We start from the raw sequence: 24,973 nt of genomic DNA, 5'->3' as shown, positions 1-24,973 counted from the left end.
AGTTTATTTGTTATACTCCATAACTGAACCCACCCTATATTAAAACTTAAATCCAACTTGTTGCCATCGAAAAGTAAAACAATATAAAAAATTAAAATTCCTAAATAGCAAAAGGCACCAGTTCAGTATGTGCCTGGTAGACATGCAAAGTTTTGTTAAGAAAGTATTTAACAGTTTTTGAGTTACGCTCCGGAAAACGAACACCACCCTAAAAGAACCTAAGTCCAACTTGTAGCCATGTAAACGTAAAAAATAAAAATTCCTTAAATTCCTAATTAGCAAAAGGCACCAGTTCAGCATGAGTCTGATAGACATGCAAAGTTTTGTTAGAAAGTTTTGACTGTGTTTTGAGTTATGCTCCGGAAACGAACTCAGACTCTACCCTATAGAACATAAGTCCAACTTGTTGCCATGGAAACGTAAAAAAATAAAAATTCTAAAATTCCTAAACAGCAAAAGGCACAACTTCAGTATGTGACTGATAGATTTGCAAAGTTTTGATCAAATACACTGAATTGTTTACGAGTTCTGCCTCGGACAAGGAAATGACTACGGACGGACAGACAGACTGACTGGTCGATCGCTATATCCCCCCACATTATATGCCGGGGGGTGAAAAAAATAAAATGGTTGGAAATGGCTTTTTGTTTCTTGTGCAACACAGCAATCCACAATCCAGCAGTATGACTATGGCTGGTAAATAATCAAGTTTTGACTAGAAAATCCAGAGATTGATATTATGAACAATGATCCACGCATTTGCCTGACCACCAGCTTTTGTTGGTGCTGACTTCTAAGGCTGAATCACCACAGGCAGTTCGGTTTAACCTTGAACCAGGCTTCAATTGCATTACCATCTGTCAACTGGGTGTGAGAGCAAAGCCTGAAGTGATGCAGGTCTTTACCACTTGGATGAAACACCCAAGCATGATGGTGACAAAGCTAGAACCAAACATGGCGCTGCAAGTTGCTGCACATTTGCCAACTTGGCCCAGTGCCTCTTATTTTGGAAAATACATATGTCAGCCCTGTAAGTTCATATTTTGATTTGTGAGCCTAACATGAATATTTTAAGAGCCAAACCTACTTTTTAGACCTCAACCCTTCTTTTTCTTCAAGGTGCCAGATTGAGTCTGAGATTTCATAATGTGAAGTACCTGTACAGATCCTGGGTAGAATAGGTCTTCACCAACCCATGCTTTCCATAAATGGTGACTATGGGACTTTGCTTGTCATAAGAGGGGACTAACAGGATTGGGTGGTCAGGCTTGCTGACTTGGTTAACGCGTGTCATTGTATCCCAGTTGTGTGGATCAATACTAATGATGTCATCACTGGATTGTGTGGTACAGACCGTGGTCATATAGCTGGAATATTGCTGAGTGCAGCGTTAAACAAACAAAACAATGTGAAGTCTAAAAATCTTTTGTCCCAAAATACTGCATCCCCACCTCTGTGTGCACATTTTGCTTGGGTGTGCAATACAGTAGATATTGTTGCCAGTAATGTTTATTTTTAGGTAGCCAAAGTGGTGAGCAGTAGATCACATTAGGTCGCAATCATAGATTTAAGTTGCATTGTCGACCAAAATGCTCGCTTCTTAGAGGGCAGTTTGCCCAGTTCACACTTATAAAAGAGCAGGTTTATCCACCCAAAACAGAACACAATGTGACATTTTGACAATTTTATTTACTACAGTGAACCACAATAATATTCTACCATTTACCAGACAGTTTAACTAAAATAATGAAGTCAACAAATCGCACATGATAAATAGACGGCACATAGTACCCGCGACAGGCATGGGTACTGTCTGCCGTGTCTCTGTCAAAATTACACTTAATATAAGTTACAATGGATTTTTTTCTTTTTTTTTGAAATATCTTACAATTTTTTTTAATTTTTTTCATTGGTTTAATATAGCTTTACATGTACATTCGTGGCAGAGAAATTCAGAGGATACAAATATAATAACCAAGGTACATTTTCATCCTGGTTCCAGGTTTCGGGTTTGAGATGCATGAAAGGATCAATAAATCTGAACAAGATAATAAACAAGGAATGTTGAATACGTGGGTCCGAAGGCAAGAAAACTAAACAAATATGTCTCTACTTTCTCCAGGTAGTTTATATACAAAATTCATAAAAACAAATTCACTCGCACACCATGAATGTTATCACAATATACAAATAAACCTTCCTTCCTTCCTTCCTTCCTCTCAATCAATATAATTAAAACTGCATTTACTTCTTGGCATGGTCTAGAACAAAAACCGAAACCTGGAACCATGCAGGATTATGATTTATGTGTGCATGGAACTCGGGACGTAGACAAATGAAGGTAAAGGGTGTATAAGTAAAGAAACAAAAATTGTTTGTTCTCGTGACATGATGCGATGTCAATAATTCCTAAAAAAATGATATGTTCTCTTGAAAGTGGTTAAGACGGAAAATAAACACTCCCTGTAATACATTGCATACTGGAGCATATGAAGGCTCCATTGTTCGAACTCACTGTTCGCTGCTCAGTCAAGACAAATGATGGAAGTTTTGTTAGTTTTCTAACCCTTGAATGATCAAATATAAACTTCATGACAAAATGGAACTTGGTTACGACTGGAAAAAGAAGCGTGGAAAAGGAATCTAGAAGAACAAGACTACAGTTTGACACATGAACGAAAGGGAAAAAATTCTAGTTTCAGCATTCAATGCTCAAGGCCTGTTCCTCAAAAACTAATCCCCCTCGTCAGAGTCTTCCTCGATGACGTAGACCATGAACATCAGGTCTTCCACTTTAGGGATGAGGGGATCACCCGGCGGGACGACAGAGAATCCCAGGAAACTGAACACTCGGAGCAAGTTGACTGAAAAATACCAAGAGGAATAGTTCAAATATTTTTAACGGGACTTTTCATAGTGTCTACAGTGTTTGGAACTAAGCAAGAAAGTCAAGGAATTCTCGCCATAACTAGTGGGACAATACACGAATGAATTGCAATTTTTTAATTCTTCATACACGTATCAATCAGTCGCACACTAGGCAAAAAATACCCATTCTTACCTTAAATGTTTGCTTTAAAAACGGTTACACCATACATTTATTAGTACATAATATTTTCAACCATTGCACCATACTTGACACAGCCAACTGTAAATCATCAGTGTGGCAGGTATTTGGCCATCCTGTCTATGAAAAAGATGGCCTACCCACCACAGATAAGAGTACATACTTGTAGTATTGTGATGCATATTGGGACGTGAGCAAGGTATCGTGATGCATGTCAGATCACACAGTTGGTGTATGGTCCCAGCCCTAGTGATAACTCTGATACTAAAAAAGCTAATGATTAAGTGAGTGAGTGAGTATGGTTTTACGCCACTTTTAGCGATATTACAGCAATATCACGGCGGGGGACTTGTACCCATGTCGGGAATCAAACCCGGGTCTTCGGCGTGACGAGCGTACGCTTTAACCACTAGGCTACCCAACCGCCCTGTTAATGATTAAGAGGGTTCTAGATTCAAATATAACATAAAAAAACCTCTAGCACTCCAGCTGCCCCCTAAACCCCACAATCATGCTTCATTTCAATCATGCATGATGCTTTGCATAGTTAAAGAATTTTTTTTAAAAATACAGAAAAAAAATATAAATACAATGTGCCAGCATACATTTCTAAAAAATTGGAAGAAAATCCAATAATTAATTTATTGTGGTTTTTATAAGCATGATGTGGTTGTGTGATGCACGTTCCTGTGACAGCACTCACCTCTATCTGCACGGTTCTTCTTGAAGCACAGAATGACATGGCTACACTTCAGACGGTCCTCAGCATATTCCAAAAGAGACACAAGACTGGCAACAGAAATAGCAACTGTAATAGGATACAAGCCACATACATCGTTCCTTCATTACGGAACCAGCTTATTAGACCATTTCTGTAACAAATCCATCCATTTTATCATACATGTTTCTGACATCAGAATTCAGAGTTAGTACCCTTGAGCAGCCCACACTATTGAGTTACCTCCCTTACAACACTTCCCACTGGCATGTTAAAACTGTCATTCTCAATTGATTAACAGAATTAATATAGAGTCTCAAAAGTCAGATTGATATGTATGAACTGCAAATAATACTGACCTCTCCTTGGACCCCTCCGGAAGAATGCCCGTAGGGAGCTCCACGTACAACTTGCCATCAAGCAAAACAGTTTCCCAGGTAACCTCTAAACATTCCACGGGACGAATTTTGAAACACAGGTTGGCTGCAACCTGTGTCTGTTGTGCCAAGGAGTTCACGTTGGTGGTGAACAGGCCTTTAGCATTGACAGGGGGCTGTGCTAAAACCCCCACGCCGCTGCCCTCTGCCACGAAGGACATTTTGGATGCATCAACGGCGTGGGGAACATCAGGAGTACCACAGAGGCCCAGGACCCAGCGATATACAATACCGCTGATTCGACATCCTGAAACACAAACACAAACGTCTTATTGAATAGGATGATAACATGTGGGTTGAAGAAAATAACATCTTCCTGAGGCATGGAGTTAACTGACTGTCAAGTTTCCACCCTTGCCAAACTACGCTGGGATTTAAAGGCTTGAACACAGCGCCACCAGTGGCTGTTATGAGTTATGTCCTTCCTATTGACCAATCAGATTCACCCTCTCATATCACTTGTTTTGCTTTAAACAAAATGGTGGTGCCCAGTCAACGATCTGATCTATAGTCAAGATCCATATTGTAATAAACATGATAAAGAACGTCTTATCTCGAGAAGTTTATCAAGGTACCTTGAATAAAACAGATTTGGAAAATATCTGACGATTAAGTGGACAGTACATATGCTCTGCAAACCCTGCAATCGACCAAAATCTGCACGGCGGTCGCTATGTTAATGAACCAAACGTCGATTTCCTTACGCAATTTATATTGGACTATGCATAGACTTGTTAGTCGAGCCAAAACATAACTCCATAATTCCATCCTAGTTTGGCAAGGGTGGAAACTGGACTTTTACAGTCAGTCAACTTCCCTTACCTCGGGGAAAATGAGCAAAAAAAACATACCTGGAAACAAGTTTGGAAGCGAGTGTGACCAAACTCAATGCTTGATACTTATGGTTTATCATGAATCAATAAGGGAGTCAGTTGGGTTTATCATCACTTTAAACAGTATTTAAGATATGTCACAGTGTGTCTGTCTGCTTGGTATGGGAGGAGTGAGTGAGGGTTTTACAAGACTTTTAGCACTATTCCAGCAATATCACAGCAGGGACTCCTAAAGCTTCATCTGGAAGTGATGCTGGTCACCACTCTTGTCGAACCTACAAGCTTGTGTATGGTGCAAATAGACCAAGAAACATTATCAGAGCAAAACTTGGATCCCACGATGTCTAGTCCCAAGGGACTACAAATATCTACAGATAATAATCAGATAATACAGACAGCATTTTTTACAGTGTTCAAAATTCAGCATGAAAATCCTCGATATGATCCAAAATAATACAAGATTTGAAAAAACAGCCCCTTAATAATTTCATTTTGAATTTGGATACTAGTGTGTTTGCACAAAATATTGTTTTAGCAATTGGGAAAATACCCATATGAATCTTGACAATTTGAATTTCATAAAAATCAAACTAAGAGGCCAGATACCACGACATACATTCAACCCCTTCCCTCAGTACTTGCCAAGTCAGCATTTCAGGTCTTGACAAGGTCAAGCAAACCACTCAATACAAGGCCTGTTTAACTCATACATAAGAAAAATAAAATATTACTTGGCAAGATCAGCAGGTGAAAGATTACGAAAATCACATAGGACAGAGGCCAGTGACATTGTCACTACATAATGTTACCTAATGTAACATGATTGTTTCAATTAGCCCACTAAGACAATAACAGGTCATGAACTGTGTAACCTTGCCACAGACTAAGAATTACTGCTGACAAGCAAAGAGAACAATGATCAGGGCTCATGCCAGGCCACTACTTAGCGAAATAGGTTTAACCCAGCTTTCTTGTTTACATGCATTAGTATAATCACGAAAATGGCAACAAAACATCACTATTACGTAGGTAAACAGGTCAATCAATATCAGAGTAGCCTGCTCAAACATATACACTTGTTCAAACATTCCTCCAAAGAGTCAAGTCTTCTGAAAATACACAAATGTACAACCCTGTCTCCTGCTGCTTCTCTACATACATAAAATCTTTTGTACACATCTCGGTTGTGATTACATAACGCTAATCAAGTACCGTATTCGATGTAATAAGCACCCAGCTCTAATAAGCGCCCATGGCAATATTTGCTAATATATTGACTAGTGAACAATCCCAATTAGCACCCCTTCGGATTGATCAATGTACACAAGACATTTATTCGCGTATAATACGCACTCGTGTGTTATATATGCACCCTTAATTATATGCAATTAAATTAAATCTGGATAAATATATCTGTCGTGTATAATACACACGACTTTTCTTTTGTATCATTTCAGGCTGTCAGCATAAACCACAATTTATCTTTCAACTGTTTTTTTCACCAAAATAATTTTCTAATAAGAGCCCAATATTTCTAATTGAGAGCGCCCTGGGTGCTTATTACGATGAATACGGTAAATATGTTAGGAGAGGGCCACAATCCTTTTCCTTGTAAATCAAATGTTAAAATCACATTTCAAAATACATAACAAAATAATTAGAACCCTGCTCACCATTATGACTACAATTAGTTTAGATGATACAATTTACTCATCATGCTCATCATCTTCCCGAGGCATATAAGTCCAGTTTCCACCCTTGCCGAACTAGGCTTGTATTATGGAGTTACTTTTGGCTGGACTAACGAGTCTATGCATAGTCCAATCAAAATCGCGCAACGAAATCTAAATCTGGTTTGTAAAACTGTCATGCACATTTTGGTCGATTGCAGGATTTGCAATGGATGTGCACCGCCAACTCGTTATCAACATATTTCGTCAAATCTTTTCATGTTTTTAATCAAGGTGCTCACATGATTTGATGCACTTCACGATGTAAAACCCATTTTATCACAATATAGATCTTGATTATCGATTAGATCGCCTTGAGTGGGAGCCATCATTTTGTTTGAAGTTGCTGATTCTTCAGAATACTTCGCAATTTAAAAAAGATACCAACATTATCTCAATTTGCCTGCCAAATGCCTTGGAAAACCTCCATTTGTCATAATTAAGAGTAGATAAGTTCTGAAAAAGATCTTATTAAGGCCCCAATAACATATGGCAAGCAGTCCCTTCTCACCTTACCAATTGCCAGCCAAGGGGTGAAAAGGCTCAATGCCAATCACATGACAGAGTAAATAGTGATAATGAATGCCTATTGTCATGTCCCAACAGACAAAGGACAATTACACCAATCAATAACTGCAAGGTCTACTGACATCACCGGTTGTACACAACTCAAGGTGGCCAGCATTGATTTCCATATCAGCAAGTTCTAGCAGCACTGCTTTTTTATCTCAGAAGGCAAAGGGCTAGCTCTACTCAACCAGGGTAAAAAACATTTTTTTTTAGCAAAATGACAATTAACAAGACTGCACCTGTCAATTTACAAGATTACTAAGACCCATGCAGAATCATGTCCCATTTATTAAAATAGCAGGTTCATATGTCAACAAGGTGTCTAGGACATTGCAAAAGTTGTTCAGAATGTTCTCAATGTATTTCTTAGGCCCAGCTGTCACACAATGTTAACACAGTTAAGGTGACATCTGCTCATCTTAAACTGTACACCCAATTTCAGAGGAATTTGCTTGATAAATCGGTGAAAGTAGATATATATTCACCCAACCATATATATTTTGGCATTACTTTCAGTAGATGTTAGTCTTACCATATGGACTACAATATTAAAGCTTATCTTACTAGACCAGAAGAAATTTCACAAGACAGCAGCTTTGGACTAGTGGCTAAAATCGCTGACTGAAATACTGAGATTTCTATCTGGGGGCCCACTGAACCCCTAACTTTTAACATTAGGGTTGTAATCATGATTAATTTCATACACTGAGAGGCAATTTTATCATCCAAAACTGGCTCCCAGGAGATATCGCTTGGATGAGATCTGTACATCACAATGCTTTTTATTACTTGCCCGTGAAGAGATCACCCGTTTAATAAACATACAGCTTTATTACACATTGTGTAATACCAAAACGCGTGCTTATGTACTCTCAGAACACGTTTCACGAACAAATATTGAAAGCTCTCAACATCCCTTGGCGTATTCAACGACATTGCGTGTGGAGATGATAGATCACTGGGAGGAGCTTATGGACACACGATGACCCCAGCAACCTTGTTGCTAGGCTGACGTCACATTGCTTTGACTCGCAGATGGATCTTGCAACAAAATTCAACAAATTACGTCATCGGGTATTGTGACGTCATTGTAAACTTTGAGCTGCAAGGCCCCGTTCCACAAGGCTATCGTACTCTAGCGCAACGAGAGTCTTTAGTCTAAGTTAAATTATGTGAGTTGTGATAGCCTTAGCACTACGATAATTTTGTGGGACGAACGCCTGAATTCTAAAGGTGGACCATTGTATGATATTAAATTCATACGTTTCAACTTTTGACGTGTTTGAAGTATTATTCTGTTAAACTCAATTGGATTATGCCATGGATCGTGTAGGTGTCAGCCTATTTACACTCAACAGTATAATTCTAAAAACATTATAAATGACAAGTAATAAATAAAATACTAAACTCGCTCTCGTGTAAAACCAATTTTATGAAACTCGTGAATAGTTGTGGTATCTGACTCGCTTTCGCTCGTCAGATACCAGAACTATTCACTCGTTTCATAAAATTGGTATTACACGGGAGCTCGTTTAGTATTCTATATGTAGACCATTGTGACATCACTGGTTACCATGACGTCACAATCAAATGACATCACTAATCACTCTGCTCCTGAAGCTGTAAGCAGTACTTTTAACACTGAAGACACTGCTAATTACTGTCTACAAATTGAAAAAGTTCGAAGAATGATGTTGGATGATAAATACAATCTCACCCTTGTGTCTTCTGACATCAAATATATCAACACTCGTTGATAAAAGTGGCAAAAATCCTTGGCAAGCCTTGGAATCTTACCACTTTTTATCAACTCTCGTTGATATATATATTTGATATCAAAAGACACTCAGGTAAGATTCTCTATGTATCGCAATAGTTAATGTACCCCCCAGTAGTTTGCTCAAGGTTTGACGGCACTTCTCTTCCCTGGCTTTCTCAAGGTGGACTGATGCTCGGAGTAGTTCAGCCTGTAACTTTGAGCCTGGTGAGATATGTACTGCTACCTCTGCATAATCAATAATCAATACCCCCCAGTGATTTATGCTGATATGTTTACAAGCCCTGGCCACGAAGGCTTCCTACCAAGGTAGCAAAAACAAGAGGAAGAACCAGTAACTCCTGCAGCAGGAGAAAGGAACACAATTAGTCCTACTGTCATACACAAAGGACAAGGCCTATTATGAGGCCCTACTGAAGCCCACTCAGTGATATAACATAGCAAACCCCTAAAAAATAGCACATTTTCACTAAGCCTTATGCTACCTTCACTATTGGGCACTTTGACAAGGACAATAGGACTAGTGTCAATTTCTAACGCTGTCAATTGATACAACAGTATTAATGTCACCACTACACACCAGAAAACAATATGTCTGCTTATGCATGTGGTATACATTTTTAAACAGTTAAGGAAAAAATATGTTTTGTTTGTCTGTTTGCTAAATCATGTAAATGGCACACACTCAGCAATATCCAACCATGCCGTCAGCCTGTAAATAATTAAGTCTGTATGAAACAATCTAGTGATCGATACTGTGAGCAAGAATCCATGCCGTCAGGATATGATAACACACAATCTAGTTACTGAGCCTGACCACCTGAACCAGTTGGTGGAATCTTACGACCACCTAAGTCTGTGCCTAAAACCTTTGGGTCTACTAGCCCCAACTTGGCTCATAGCGGAGTTTTCCCCAGGTACTCAATACAAGGGCAATTACATATACCTTTGCTTGTAAGGCATTTGAGTTAGTTCCAACAATGTATTAGCATCATTTTATGTTGATTTTAATGTCATAATTGGTTTATTACCAACTGTGCATGCTAGACCTAACAGAATGTTACTAGGCCTGGGCTTCAGATTTGTGGCGAAAGTTGCAGGCTGCCATCTTACGACCAGCAACGATTGATGGGGACCTATTTCTAGCGTGGAATCTCAGGGCAAGGCTAACCTTAATCCAGCTTTAGAAATTGGCACTAGTCCTGTACTCCTTGCCAAACTGCCCAATAGTTAAGGTATCATAAGGACTAGTAGAAATTTAGTAAAATCTAAATATTTTTTACATTTGTATACTTATCCTGCATTACTCCGTATTGCATTTACTGCTGTCTTTGACAGAGTGACGAACTGTGTGAGATCCAGCTGCTGAAGAAAGTTGTCCCAACCAGCTCAGGAGGCAGCGCCCTCTCACAGTCGGCACGTGACCCGGAAGTCATGACGTCACACAAAAACACATAACTGCTTTAAACATAACATCTGAAACTTCGTGGGGAGGTAGCGTAGCGAAAGGGAGGGCACTTAGACTTCGTAATGCAGGATAAGTATACAAATGTAAAAAATATTTAGATTTTACTAAATTTTTTAACTTATCCTGCATTACTCCGTATTGCATCTTTATCAGACGGCATGGCCGGTGGGCATACCTGCAGATGTGAACCATATTAAACCCTCGTCTAGGTCCGATGAATCCGCACCGCATACAAGTGATGACCGGAACATCTACGACCATTCCTGTCTTCAGGAAACAAGAGTCGATGCAAAAACGAAACGCCCGAATAGGTAACCGAAATACAATGAGGCGTGTTGCCAAAATATATAACTTACCGAAGAGCGAAAGCGAAACACAGTAGAGCCCTCTAATCTGAGGCGATAAACACCAGAGAGTTCGACGGGCCCCGCTCGGGGAATCGAAGAATCAGCGGCGTCGGCGGCAAAATTTACGACCAATCCCAAGAGCGAATGCGAAACGCAGGAGAGCCCTCTAGGCTGGAGGCAAGGAACACCGGTGAGGTCGACGGGCACCGCTCAGGTATCAGAGAAGCGTTGGCGTCGGCGCCGGTGTCCACATCTACTACCATTCCTGTCGTCAGGAAACGAGAGTTGATGCAAAAAGTAAAACCCGGATAGGTGACAGCAATAGAATGAGTCGGGTAACCCAAAACTAAAACTGACCTAAGAGCGAATGCGGAACGCAAGAGATCCGTCTCGTCTGGGGTGATAAACACCAGAGAGGTCGACGGGCCCCGCTCAGGGTATCGGAGAATCAGTGGCGTCGGAGATAGATGACCTGTTGGGCTACAACCAGGGACCAAAACTGTGAACGCCGGCGACAACTTTCAAGGCTACATCACGGAAGTAGTGGTTGGTGAAGGCGGTGTCCGATCGCCACGAACAGGCTTCCCTGAACGACTGGATGGAACAGTATACCGTGAAGAACCAGTGTAAATACGATCGCCCTGATCTCATTTTATTTCAGGTGATAGCCTTTGGGGGGAGGGTCCAATCCGGCGGCTCATAAGCTTTAAGGATGACCGTCCGGAGCCACAGGGAAAAGTATTCCGGCTGACCAACGACTGCGACGAAGGGGAGACCGGCAGAAAAAGGTGTTTCCTAGACTTGCGGCAGTCTTTAGATCGTAGAATAACCTTCAGTGCCCTTACTGGGCATAATGACGCTCATCCTCATCCTCGGCACCCACACTGGACGAGGGGGGAGGGGACAAGGAATGATCTATCAGGCTGTCCTGGGAGTTGAGTCTTTACGCTGACGTCCCAGTACGGTCCATGATGAACAGCGCCCTGGGTACCGCATTCGAACCGGGCACGGGAGACGTCGAGGGCGTGCTGTACATGGACTCGAGCGGCAGTAGTCAAAACCAGTAGAAATACCCGTCTTCTACTTAAGGTCGTAGAAGGAAGACGAGGGGAGTGGTTCGAAGGGCGTTGAAGACCACATTCAGATCCAACGCAGGCGGTCCGAACTTGGCCTTCAGGTCTTCAAGACTGAACGAGCGCAGCCAGGCCCGTAGGTCGGGAATTTTCGTCTTTCTCCGATCGTCCGAGATGGCCAGAACGGAGTAGATGGCGACCAGGTGTGTGGGGGTGGTAAGCCCTTCAACCGACGGGTGCTACGCAAGTACAGAAGGAACTGATCCAGGATCTGCGGTGACGCTGTCATCGGATCCTGGTGTTTGTCAGAACAAAATGCCTGGAACAAGCATCATTTATCAGCATACAGTCCCCCTGTAGATGGACGGTGGGCTGAAGCAATAGCCTTGGTCGCTATAGCCGAATAGCCCTTGGCTTTCTGCAGGTGTGTCAGGCGTGTCAGGCGTGCAGACGATAACATGCGGGTATGAGGGTGTGGCAACAGACCGTGTGGATGGAGCAGAAGGTTGGACCACACCGGAAGTTCCAGGGGTTGTCTCTGGGTATGTTTCGGAGGTCGATAACCCAACTTCTGGCTGACCAATAAGGCGAGACCAAAGTCAATGGCAGGGGTCGAGTGGCCTGGATCTCTGAAGAACCATGGGAGGGAGAACCGGAGTCGGAAAAGCGTACACGCGTAATCCTTCTCAGGAACGATGGAAGGCTTCGACTGCCACAGCGGTCGTATCCGGCACAGGTGGAATGGAAGACGACAGCTGGCCACATTCAGATATGAGGCAAACAGATCTAGGGTTGGGGTGTCGACCGTTTGACATATTCTGGCCCGAGGCGCCGGAGAGCGTGAGGCGTCGGAGAGCTTGAGGCGCCTGGAACGCCGAAGATGGTGATTCTCGGGGGCGCCGGTCGAGTTTGTAGCGCCGGGAGAGGGGCGAGTACTCTGGGTCCGCAAACACCACACTACGGTGACGTCGTCAGTGGACACGATCAACAGGGCGTGACCGAGAAAGCACTGTCAGCAAGCGACGTCCTGGATAAGCCTTTATCTCGAGGCTGTTGCTGTGCCAATGGTGTTGATCTCTGGATCACAGGTGGTCACAATGTGGGCTGGTGTGGGCCACTAGCCACTGACAAGGTGGCAGGGGAGGTAGTCAGCAACAGGGGTCTGCGATTGCGTACCGTCGGTACGATTCGGAAAAAGGTTGGTAGTAGGAAGTCGAGGCAATATGGCCATTGCACGAAGTAATGAGATCGTTTTCATCCCTGAAGCGGCGTATAAGTACTCCTGTTCTTATATCGAGGTGACGATGGAGGACGACAACACGATACGAGGCAGGTATGCAACAGGGGTCAGTGGGACGGCCGAGGGACTTTAAGTATCAAATCGACACTGTGTCCGGTAGTCAAGGCGGAAGATAGGAAGGTGTCGTAGTCGAAAAGATCAAACCGGACGAAGGAAGGCGATCTTTTCCATCCCTTGAACGCCTATAGGCGCTATCGTTCTTACAGCGAAGGGTTGATGAAACAAGGTTCCTCGTGACAGCCGTGTTGGTAGAGGAGGTCTATTGTTTCCAACATCCGTACATGGATGGACTGCGACAGGCGCCTGGTTGAGTGGTAGCACCAAGCGTACAGTTAGACATGGAAACCAATCTGTAGAAATACATGGCACCCCTTGCCATGGTAAGTTGACCTAATTCCGGTCGGAGTTGTTGACAGTCCGAGTACTTGACACGTGACATGTAAATCACACTGCGCAGTAGCCGAGAAAACCGCCTTGGAGTCGGAACTGAGGTGCAAACTCCACACACAGACAATCCTCAATGAACTGCGTGAGAGGCGATCAAGTGGTGTACCCGAGTTTTGCGATAAAACACGGAACCCCATGGGCGTCGTGGAAAACCCGGTGAGCGCCGAGGAAGAGTCTCTTTCAGGAGCGCTGGCGCTAGGGTAGGGTAGAACAGCGTTGGTGTCGGCGATGTCGACGAAGTAAACTCTTTGTAAGTGGATGTCGTCGTCGAATCTGATACAGACGCTGTTCACATGACGCTCTGTTTCGATGGAAACCCGCAGGTCATCTCTCCGGAATCATAGCGCTTTAAACGACGGGATTATGGATAACGTCTCAGTGGGCAAGTTGAATCAGACCAACTGTCTATTGGTTGAAAAGATTCCACCCAGGAAGTAGAACGATAGTCACGATCCCGAAGACCGACGGGAGAGTAGCGACAGGAGCGGCGACAGTTGTTTCACCATGCTTCTCCGTGTGACGAGTTATGAGACGGCAGCAAGAGAAGAGGGCAGCAAGAGAAGAGGGCAGTGGCGCCGGGGAGGCGATTGCCGATGGTGCCCCTTAAGCCGCAGTAGAAGATCGGATAGTCGGCTCGTTGATCTGAGCTTGATAAAGCTTGTTGATCTGTGCGCCGGAGGTCATCTTAGGCGCCGGATATATCATAGGCGCTTCTTCCGTAACTCTTGAGGCGCCGGAGTAGTCAGAGGCGCCAGAGACATTAGAGGCGTCGAAGATCATGAGATCAAAGACCTTAGAGGCGCCGGGAGCGCCGAAGACATCAGAGGATGCGGAGGCGCCGGAGCGCGGAGACATCAGAGGCGCCGGGAATTCACGAGGCGCCGAGACATCAGAGGCGCCGAGACATCAGAGGCGCCGGGAGCGCACGAGGCGCCGAGACATCTGAGGCGCCGGGAGCGCCGGGACATCAGAGGCGCCGGAGGCGCCGAGACATCGGAGGCGCCAGAGGCGCCGGGAGCGCACCGAGACATCAGAGGCGCCGGGAGCGCCGAGACATCTGAGGCGCCGGGACATCAGAGGCGCCGAGACATCAGAGGCGCCGGAGGCGCCGAGACATCGGAGGCGCCGGGAGCGCCGGAGGCGCCGGGAGCGCACGAGGCGCCGAGACATCAGAGGCGCCGGGAGCGCCGGGAGCGCCGGGACATCAGAGGCGCCGGAGGCGCCGGGGGCGCCGGAGACATCAGCGTTGATGTGGTGGTGTTGGAGACCGTGAACGGTCGTATGTCGTGCCAGGGGAGGCAGACTCTACGTTGGGAGCGCTGGAGCCGCCGGTGGAGTAGGAGACCGTGAACGGTCGTATGTCGTGCCATGGGAGGCAGACTCTACGTTGGGAGCCGCCGTTGGTGCTGGGAGCACTGCGAAGCTCCGCTGAGCGCTGCTGCCGTCAACGTAGGTGGGGGTCGACGAGCACGTTGAGCGAGGTGTGTCCTGGATACTCGCATGAGCTGAAGGATCACAGCGACGAATGACTGCAACATCGGCACTGCCTTGTGAAAGTACAGGGCGTCGTACAATCACGGCAGAAAGGGGCGGCCCCGACCAGATTTGTTCCCGCGGCAACAAGTGCAGCGAGGCAGAAAATCTGGAATTTAAGCAAAACATGACTATGTGGCAAAGCCACAAAGTGCGGGAAGCATAATGTGATTCAGAAACTTTGTATTTCAATGAAGTTTATGAGATCAAACAATGACGCTAAAAGGTAGCGAAAAAGCATAGCTTTAAGCAAACACATAACCATGTGGCCAATCACAAAGTATGGGAAGCATAATGTGATTCAGAAACTTTGTATTTCAATGAAGTTTATGAAATCAAACAATGACGCTAAAAGGTAGCGAAAAAGCATAGCTTTAAGCAAACACATAACCATGTGCAAACACGTAACCATGTGGCAAAACCACAGAGTACGGGAGACATAATGTAACTCAAAAACTTCGTATTATATTGAAGTTTATGAGAAGAAACAATTACGCTGAGAGGTAGCGAAAAGGCAAGGCTTTAAGCACACCAAAACAACATACATAAATGTAATGTATTACCCAAGCCAAAGAGAGAATTCAAAACGCAGAACACGACATTACGTGGCCACGTGGTGAATGGCCAAAATGGCGGGAAAGAAAACAAAATGGCGGGAACAACATTGCGCCCGTAAATTACTGTGACGTGAGCCACAGACGAGCGATAAACGTTACAATTTACGAATGGGAAGACCCTAAGGTCACGGCCCATAACAGGTAACAATGTAGCAGCATATAATGAATGTAGAAACACGCAAAATATAAAAAACAAATAATAAGCTTTAATTTCCACAAGGGATACACAGTACGTCCGTCCGTGGAGGTGACAAAGCAGTTATGTGTTTTTGTGTGACGTCATGACTTCCGGGTCACGTGCCGACTGTGAGAGGGCGCTGCCTCCTGAGCTGGTTGGGACAACTTTCTTCAGCAGCTGGATCTCACACAGTTCGTCACTCTGTCAAAGACAGCAGTAAATGCAATACGGAGTAATGCAGGATAAGTTAAAAAATTTGCCATTTTGGGGGGTTTTGCTATGTTATCATTATAAAGACTAGTTGGCTAAAATTTTAATGTTTGTTTCTACCACTGTTAATCACATCTAGTTTCTACCACTTTAAATCACATCTAGTTCTTTCCCCCTTTATGTAACACTTCAGTTGTTAATTCTGATCACATATTTGCTGTACATTCACTGGCAACCATGCATATCGGCTACAACATTCATTATGAATTAATAGATAGTAACAGATACTGTGTTCGCTCACATTGAAACCAAGGGATGTCGCTTCCTCAGTATATATATATCAAACCTTATTCCACTTTATTTTGATTGTTTCTACCAGAGTTATTTGTTTGTTTATTGTTTAATGCTGCACTCAGCAATCTTCCAGCCATAGTCAGGTGCGGTGTAAAAAAATCGAATCTGGGCCAGACAATCCAGTGTTTGACATTAGCATCAAGCCGTCCAACTGGGATACGATGGCAAGCAATGAACCATGTCCCTGAGTAATACTACATTATCCATTTAGTCCTGTTTTACGAGAAGCACATTGGTTGAGTGAGTGAGTGAGTGAGGGAGGAGGGAGTTAGTGAGTGAGTTTGGTTTTACGCCGCTTTTAGCAATATTCCAGCAATATCACGGCGGGGGACACCAGAAATGGGCTTCACACATTGCACCCATGTCGGGAATAGTACCTGGGTCTTCGGCGTGACGAGCAAAAGCTTTAACCACTAGGCTACCCAACCGCCCCGCTCATTGGTTGAAGGGGCCCTATACTTTTAGCCAGAATATCAACAGGTTCAGCAACAATGGGAGCTGATTGCCATGACAAAAAGGTCCCGGAAAACACTTATCTATGCAGGTATGCAAACTGTTATCTATGCAGGTATGAAAACTGTTATCTATGCAGGTATGCAAACTGTTATCAATGCAGGTATGCAAACTGTTATCAATGCAAATATGCACATCTATCAGTGATTGCTGTGGCTATCTATGATTTACCAAGCACAACCTTCATAATCATTGTACCTCTGGACCCATGTTTTTTAAACACAATCTAATCTGGGTACACTCATGCAGGATTGACACAGATATCGCACTACATCACATGAGTGTAGCTTTTTCCATGCACATAACCAGTCATGTCAGATAAGCTACATGATAGCAACACTGATATGTAACCTCAGTGATAGACTAGCAGTAGTCCTCTTGTCTGTGCCAAATTGCCCAATGGTTCAGGTATCGTAAGGCAAGAAGAAACTTGCCATTCTTAAGGGTCTTGTATATGTTATCAGTTTTAGGACTAGTGGACTAAGCTGTTAGTTTCCATAGCCGAACCAGGAACAATATCTTGATGGATCATATCCTAATTAAAATTTCCAACCCCAAACAATGGGACATATTGTTAGGTAAAACCTGAGGGCCAATGATCCCAATACATAGGTCATGCTATGTATTGCAATACCAGTACTCTGATATTAAATCGCATGGAAACAAGACTATTAATATTCCAAAGCAGAATCCAAAGCTAGCTAGCTGTAGACACATTAGTAGTAAGTAATTTATTTTTGCAATGAATATGTATTGTGTATTGTATAAATGAATGACAATTCACTATGCACTAGTGTACTGTTTCACCCATGGTAACAACCTGTCAGACGGTATGTCTCGTCAATGTGACCTGATTCTGCAGCATATTTAGCCAAGCATTTAACTGTCTGCTGTGCACAAACATACTGTAAGGAAACATATCCTATTACACTTTACTGCGCCAATTAGGTGCATGTGCACTCCTGAACAACAACTCGTGGTAAATGAATTTGTGCAGCACACAAACACTGCTGCATGTCATTGTGATGCAGACATTTCGACAGGTGGGTTTGTTCAAACTGAGCAGTTTAAAGCCACTTTGAACAGAATTTTACTTTTCATGCAGCCACCAGCTTGAGGTGGAAGGAAAGCATGGAGTGATGCAGATGTTAGACGCTCACAACTTTGATGAAACCCAAACGCATGGGTTTGATGGGGGCAAACCAAGAAACAACCAGGACAAACCATGGATTCGAACCAATCTGGTGTAACTAAACACAGGTCTGTAATGGAAGCCTGACCACCCGATCACGTTCGACGCCTCTAACGACAAGCAGAGTAGTCTTTCAAGACAAGCATGGGTTGCTGAAGACCTATTCTACCCTGGATCTGCCCTGGGTGTAAAACGGTTATGACATGGACCACTAGACTTTCACGCTTAATTTAAAACACTACTCTATCCTGACTATGATATTGTTTGTGTTTACTGCAACCATGGCAACAGAAGGCTTTCATTCGTAACATTGATTCATAACCTTTAAGCTTGTAAACATTTCCTGTAGAGTTTTCATTATAAAATAAAGTTAAATTCAACTCAAAATTTTCAAGAAGGCAAAAATGATGGAATATTTGATATTCCTTAATCCTTGGTAAAAGATCCCTTGAATCAAAACATTTCTGATTCCTGAAATACATTCACAGCTTACTCAGTTTACAACTAGGAAACCATGGCAACAACAGGTGCCAATTTGTTTTGCACTGATTTGGACACAGTTTTGAATTCTCCATGGAAACAAAAGTATACCACTTAGCAACAACAACAGTGTGTAAATTTAGCATTTAAATACAGACTAAACAATGCTTAAGTTCAATGTACTTTCTGGTAAATCTGACCTTCCACATTTCCGGTTGATGCAAACGTTCAGCGCATTAGTCACCTTTATGGGTAGTAATAAGGGCGTATGGTCACATTGATCAACAAAATGAAATACAGTTTTCCAGATAATAAGGAAATGTAGGTATCTTTGTGAACAGCATCGGTAATGGTGACAGTTTTGATAAGTCACTTGCTTGGTAATTTTGGGATTTTTGTTTACACTATTTTGACTTGCAACACAAAGTAAATATTTCACATGAGCTTTGCTTTTTTTATAGTGTGTATATGCTTTTACTGTCAAAATGTGTAACATTTTAAAATTTATTAAATGCCTAAATATTCAGTTATTTTACAAATTGACTGAAAAACCTTTCCTTCTGTATTATTATAACGAATTCCAATTTTTTTTATGTTTAATGTCATCACCAAGAGAAAATGTTACGTTGAAAAGTACATTTCTATGTTGTTTGGCTTCTAATCCTACATAATGATCTGTTGTGATGTTTTTAGGCCCCTTTGATCGTCTCATTCAATTTTAGTCAAAATGACTGAAATATTTACACATTTTATAAATTGCCTGAGAGAATCACACTTTACAAATTGACGATAATATATACACGCTTACAAAGGAAAAGACTTGTGAAAACAGCGCATTGAAGAATTTCCCAACCAAGACGTAGAGGGACAAGAACGAAGCAGTTCAATGCTACAGAAAATGAAGGAAAACAAAATGCAAATACCATGATTACAACCTACCAAATTTATGTGTATATTTTTAGGCAGCTTCCTTGTTCGAGGAATGTATCCGTGAATATCCACACAAAGGAATAATATCCCACTTGTCTGCAGCTGTACAAAAAAACTTATTTGATGTCACGTGTCTCTGTAACAATCGAATATTTTAAAAGATATATAACGTTTCAGGATATTACAACCCGTGTTCGTTTCTCAACTGATCACTTAGATTATTTCAGGTGTTTCACATAGGTGTCAAGTCTCAAGGGTCTCAAGGGTCAGCTGAGAAAGCCCACGTGACAACTATTTTCATAATGTCCACGGTTCCTAAACAATCCATTGCGTGATAGATAACAATGAGCAATCAATCAACGTATTATCAGTTAACCCTTTGAACAAAGTATGATGTTTTTACATCGGCACTTCACGCCATAATATGAGTGAGTGTATTCCCTTTGTTTTAGTAAACCTAGACATGTAAACACTCACTTTTTGACATATCCACTGTACAAGATAACAGTGATTAATCAATCAATGTATTTTCTGTTAATCCTTTGATGACTGGGAACGATCCGTTGATTTACAAAAAAGTAAATCAACTGATTATTAATCTCTTGCTAGGCTGCCACATGCATATTACATAACACACATTTCACCTCACTTCAAACCTGGATTTAGATTAAATAATTACCCCAGACACAATAAATGCCAAATGGGAACCTTTGTCAGGTAATCTAAGTAATACTACCACTAACTGTACCTGTAATAAATTCATTAACTGAGCATCAAGTGAATGACTACAAATACACAAGTGTAGGGTATACCAGAAAACGTAGACGACAAAAGGGAGTAGTAATCGTATTATCAACACAATCCGAAATCCGAAAATGCTTTCACTGCATGGATACTTTTTTTTATTATTAAACTATAACCATCAGGGGTATTTCCAAATGACGACATCCAATGAGCTCTGCCGTTCTTTTTGTCTGTTTGTTTAAGGCTGAAGAAATTAATTAACATGCAACATTTGTCGAAATCTTTATAAATCACAGTTAACCAATCAGTGTTCAAAAATGCTTAAAACAAATATTGCCTCCCAAGTTTATTCAGCTGTCCTTGCAGATTGGAGCCCAGTCTCTGGTCACGCTCAGTTGCGTTGCGGATCATCCGGGTCCTCATGGAGGAAAAAACATTAACAAAGGCAACAACCAGTCCCGGGGAATTACTTTAGATCAGTGCCCCTTTAATCTCGGTGGTGGAAAACAATACCCAAAACATTACTCTACGGAAATCTTGCAGTGGAAATTATCGTTTGAATATTCACGTTATATCTCAGTGTGTCAGTTTAATGAGGGAGGAAAGGCTGGAGTGATGCATGTCTCAAACGTTCACAACTTGGGTAAAACCCAAAAGCACAGGAATGGTGCCAACAGATCTAGAAACATTATCAGATACTCAGAGCATTGCTGGTACTTAACATAACCCAAACCGTAACATTAACCAACACAGAAATACCAAACACATTTTAATGATAATGTACGGGTTAGTGTGACCTGTTGAGTTTACCAGACAGAAATACATTTTACGAGGCCCATCTGCAACTTAACCCACCAACCCAAGCCCAAGTGAAGTATTAGTATTAGCAAGCCTAGCCAATAACAGTCCAAAACACCAAAATGTACTCTAAGTGATGAACTCTTTGACACAGGAATCGGAGTAGTGTCAAAGTAGCCGCTTGAAATGCAAAAACTGCAAGATGCAAGACTGCAAAAAGTTTTCCAGCGTTTACAAAAATATCATTTAGAAACTGGATGTAAATTCATAACGCTACTAATAGGTCAGCTTAACCTAGTATATGCCATCAAAGTATGTGCTGTCACAGAGTGACAACCTGAAGATCAACAGTAGTAAGCCAGAATACATTATGTCCCTTAAAACAATCTGTTTGCCTGTCACGATTAAGTCCACAGATGCAGGAAAATGTCCAGACACACACCGCTGACCTAGTTAGCATAATTCTACGCGAGACTGACAAACGTATTGTGTGCCCAGATGTGAAAATGATAAGCTCACAATATGATAACATACACACAAGCTTGCACCATAAGAAGGATTTGATTTACTCCAACAGGATGCATTAGTTATAGCCTGGCATCATGCCAGCTCTATGGTGTCACTGCCTGGGATCACTCAAGGGTGGCTATATTTTCACGGGATAAATTTCACCATGTCCTGTTTCGCTTTGCAGCAGTGAGAAACTATTGATCGTATTTCAAGTGACGCTTGAATACATCTAGCAAGTCCCTAGGTCTCCAGGAATATAAAAGTTATGTAAAACTATGTCCTTCCTTGCTTAGAAGTAATTTCAATAGCGACACTACATTATGTAGAAGTACGTTGTACATGTATCCAGTACTCAAACAATCTACTTAGGCACGTCTAGGTGAAAGGATTGAGTCACCCAAACATGTCATACAAAATCAGAGGTGAGTGCATGAGTTCATTGGAGTGAGTGAGTGTGGTTTTACGCTGCTTTTAGCAATATTCCAGCAATATCACGGCGGGGGACACCAGAAATGGGCTTCACACATTGTACCCATGTCAGGAAGAGTTTGTTGGACCTAATGCCAACAGTATTCCAGTTATATAGCGGCGTGTCAGCTTATGTATTAGGAAAGACCCGAAGTGAAGCAGGTCTCAGACGTTTCCCACTTTGGTGAAACCTACGAGCACGGGTATGGTGCTGACAAACCTAGAAACATCATTGGGACACACCAGAATCCGAGCCCACCATATTATTCTGGCCTGCCCAAGGGGCTACTCTTCACAGAGAATTGCATGACAGGGCAACCTGTGCCCAGACACAGTCAAGAATAAAAACAACATACTGGTCATTGTCACAAAAGCTGGCATGTCACAAGTGATGATAAATTCGAACAGATATTAATGCTTGGTACCTGAACATACTAATATACTTGTAAATAGAAGTAACCAAATAATATGGTCACAGTGAAAGAGACATATGGTTCTGGAGATATGGTCCGGACAAGTGCACTATCCTCAAATTTCCTAAGTTCATATTTCCATGGAAACGACAAAATATAAAACTTCTAAAAATCTCTAAATAGCAAAAGGCACTTCTACTGAGCCTGATTGTTAAGTGTACCAAGTTTTGCGAAGCTAGGTTGTACGTTTAGAAAATATGCTCTGGACATGTGCTCTACCCTCAAATTTCATAAGTTCATCATAATTCCATGGAAGCGAAAAAAATAAAAATTCTAAAAATGTTTCGGAGTATATGCTTACTCTTTCACCCGATGAAGGAGTAAGTACATACTCCAAAACATTGTGTTCCTCATAATAAAGAAGTTGACATCGATAAAATTCTCTTCTTGTTTTGCTAATAGCCAAAGTCTCGGCAATATGACAGACGCCTATAAATACCCAAGTCTGGGTCAGACATGATCCACATTGTTAAATTACGATGAAACGCACGAAACCAGGTCCTTGAGGCTGACCAGACATGCATGAAGTCGTTTCTTATGACAAGGTTGTTTGGGATTATGTTTTTCCCAAAATCTCCCACAGCTTACTGATCAGGAATCAGGCATGAATTTCCACAGAAACAATGCCCCCATCTGCACACACTTCCACACCAAGCTGAGATAGAAACCAACAGTTTTAGTTCACTAGTTCGTATAATGATAACATGTAGCAAAACCCTCAAAAGGAGCAAATTTCTACTAGTCCTTATGATACCATAACAATTGGGCAGTTTGGCAAGGACAATAGGACTATTGCCAATTTTTACCCCTGCCTAGCCTGGTACTGTCCCTCTTTAATTTAAAAGGTCCGTGAAATATACACCTAGTTGAATCTAAGTGCTCATAGCCCTTGTGTTTTATGCATACAATACTCACATGCCTTAACACTGTTGATCAGCAAAAGTAAGAGTTGTTCCTTGAATCAAACTACAGGTGATGTGCCATAACCATACACCTGCCTCTACTGTTTCTAAGTCAATGAAATCACGACAAAGGGTACAACATCTGGCAGTAATATCCCAATAGAATGTAAATATAATGTATAGAATTAACACCTGTTCTGAAAGTGATCAACATCAATAAATAATACAATTTCAGGAGTCTTTTCTATTGGGCAGATTCTTGGGAAGTAAAACATTTGAACGCAGTTATTGTCTTGCAATCCAAATTTAAGGTTAAATCATATAAAAACTATACAAATTCATCACTGCGATACAATGTGATCTGGTCTGCTTAAAATGATACCCAATACTAGGGACTTTTTCTATATGTTATTATTAGGTCTAGTCACAAACATTTTACACACAATGTCTAGACCTAACTAACCCAATATGTACTAGACCGCTGAGCAACTGTCATCTACAGAAATGCCACATTGGCTTTTATTTATCACGTCAATAACACATAAGGCAGTGTTTTATAGGCCTACCACAGCCTACTTTATAAAACTACTTCCCGTTTCAATACCCAATAGGTCTACACACGAAGTTGTGACACAGCTTGACAATCTTATATCAGCTGATCTGTGAATCAGACGTAGGTGAAGGTGAATTTAGGTCACCCTGACAAGTCAACCCACAACGCTATGTTCTCTTACAGCTACACCTCACTCACAACAGAATTGAATTTTCAGATTCCTAGTTCCTGACAATAGTTCCATTTCTGAAACGCCATGAATTCCCTCAGAACTTCCGGACCATGTGGACTTTTTGCCACTCAAAGGAAAAATATAAAATAACAGTAACGTCTAATGTGATCCTCGAAGTTGAATCAGATTAAATACGAACATGAAAAACAACGAAATGACAATAAGAATCGTGGTCACACAAAAATTATAAAATTGTGACATGTGTTGCAAATCGGAAACATGGCAGCCATCTTGGTTTCATCAACAAAATGTAAACATTTTCATTACATCGCAATTTACAACGAAAAAACACAAAGATCAATACGTACATATTTGTACTTTGTAACGCTGGCATACTGGCTAAAATGTCTCTGCTTTGGGGGCCAAAATTCTCGTCTAAAACGATAGCTTCAGAAGCTCTTAACATATCTCCCCTCCTCGCCCTTTGCTTTTTCGTCGTCGTTTGTGCTGAGCTCACGGCCTTGGAAGATATTTATATCCGCGATGACGTCACAATAAGGAGTGCTAATTCTAAATAGC

At 42.1% G+C, this 24,973-nt stretch overlaps 1 pseudogene; it reads right to left on the bottom strand.

Annotated features, from left to right (window-relative positions):
* Window positions 1–1,669: 1,669 nt before the first annotated feature.
* Window positions 1,670–24,920, bottom strand: LOC139461006 (ornithine decarboxylase antizyme 1-like; annotated as a pseudogene).
* Between the last annotated feature and the right edge of the window lie 53 nt (window positions 24,921–24,973).

This window comes from Haliotis cracherodii, unplaced genomic scaffold (genome assembly GCF_022045235.1).
Source record: "Haliotis cracherodii isolate W230 unplaced genomic scaffold, xgHalCrac1.p SCAF_14, whole genome shotgun sequence".
Lineage (NCBI taxonomy): Eukaryota > Metazoa > Mollusca > Gastropoda > Lepetellida > Haliotidae > Haliotis > Haliotis cracherodii.
Note: the sequence above shows the minus strand (reverse complement) of the source record. Positions and strands in the feature narration are given on the sequence as shown.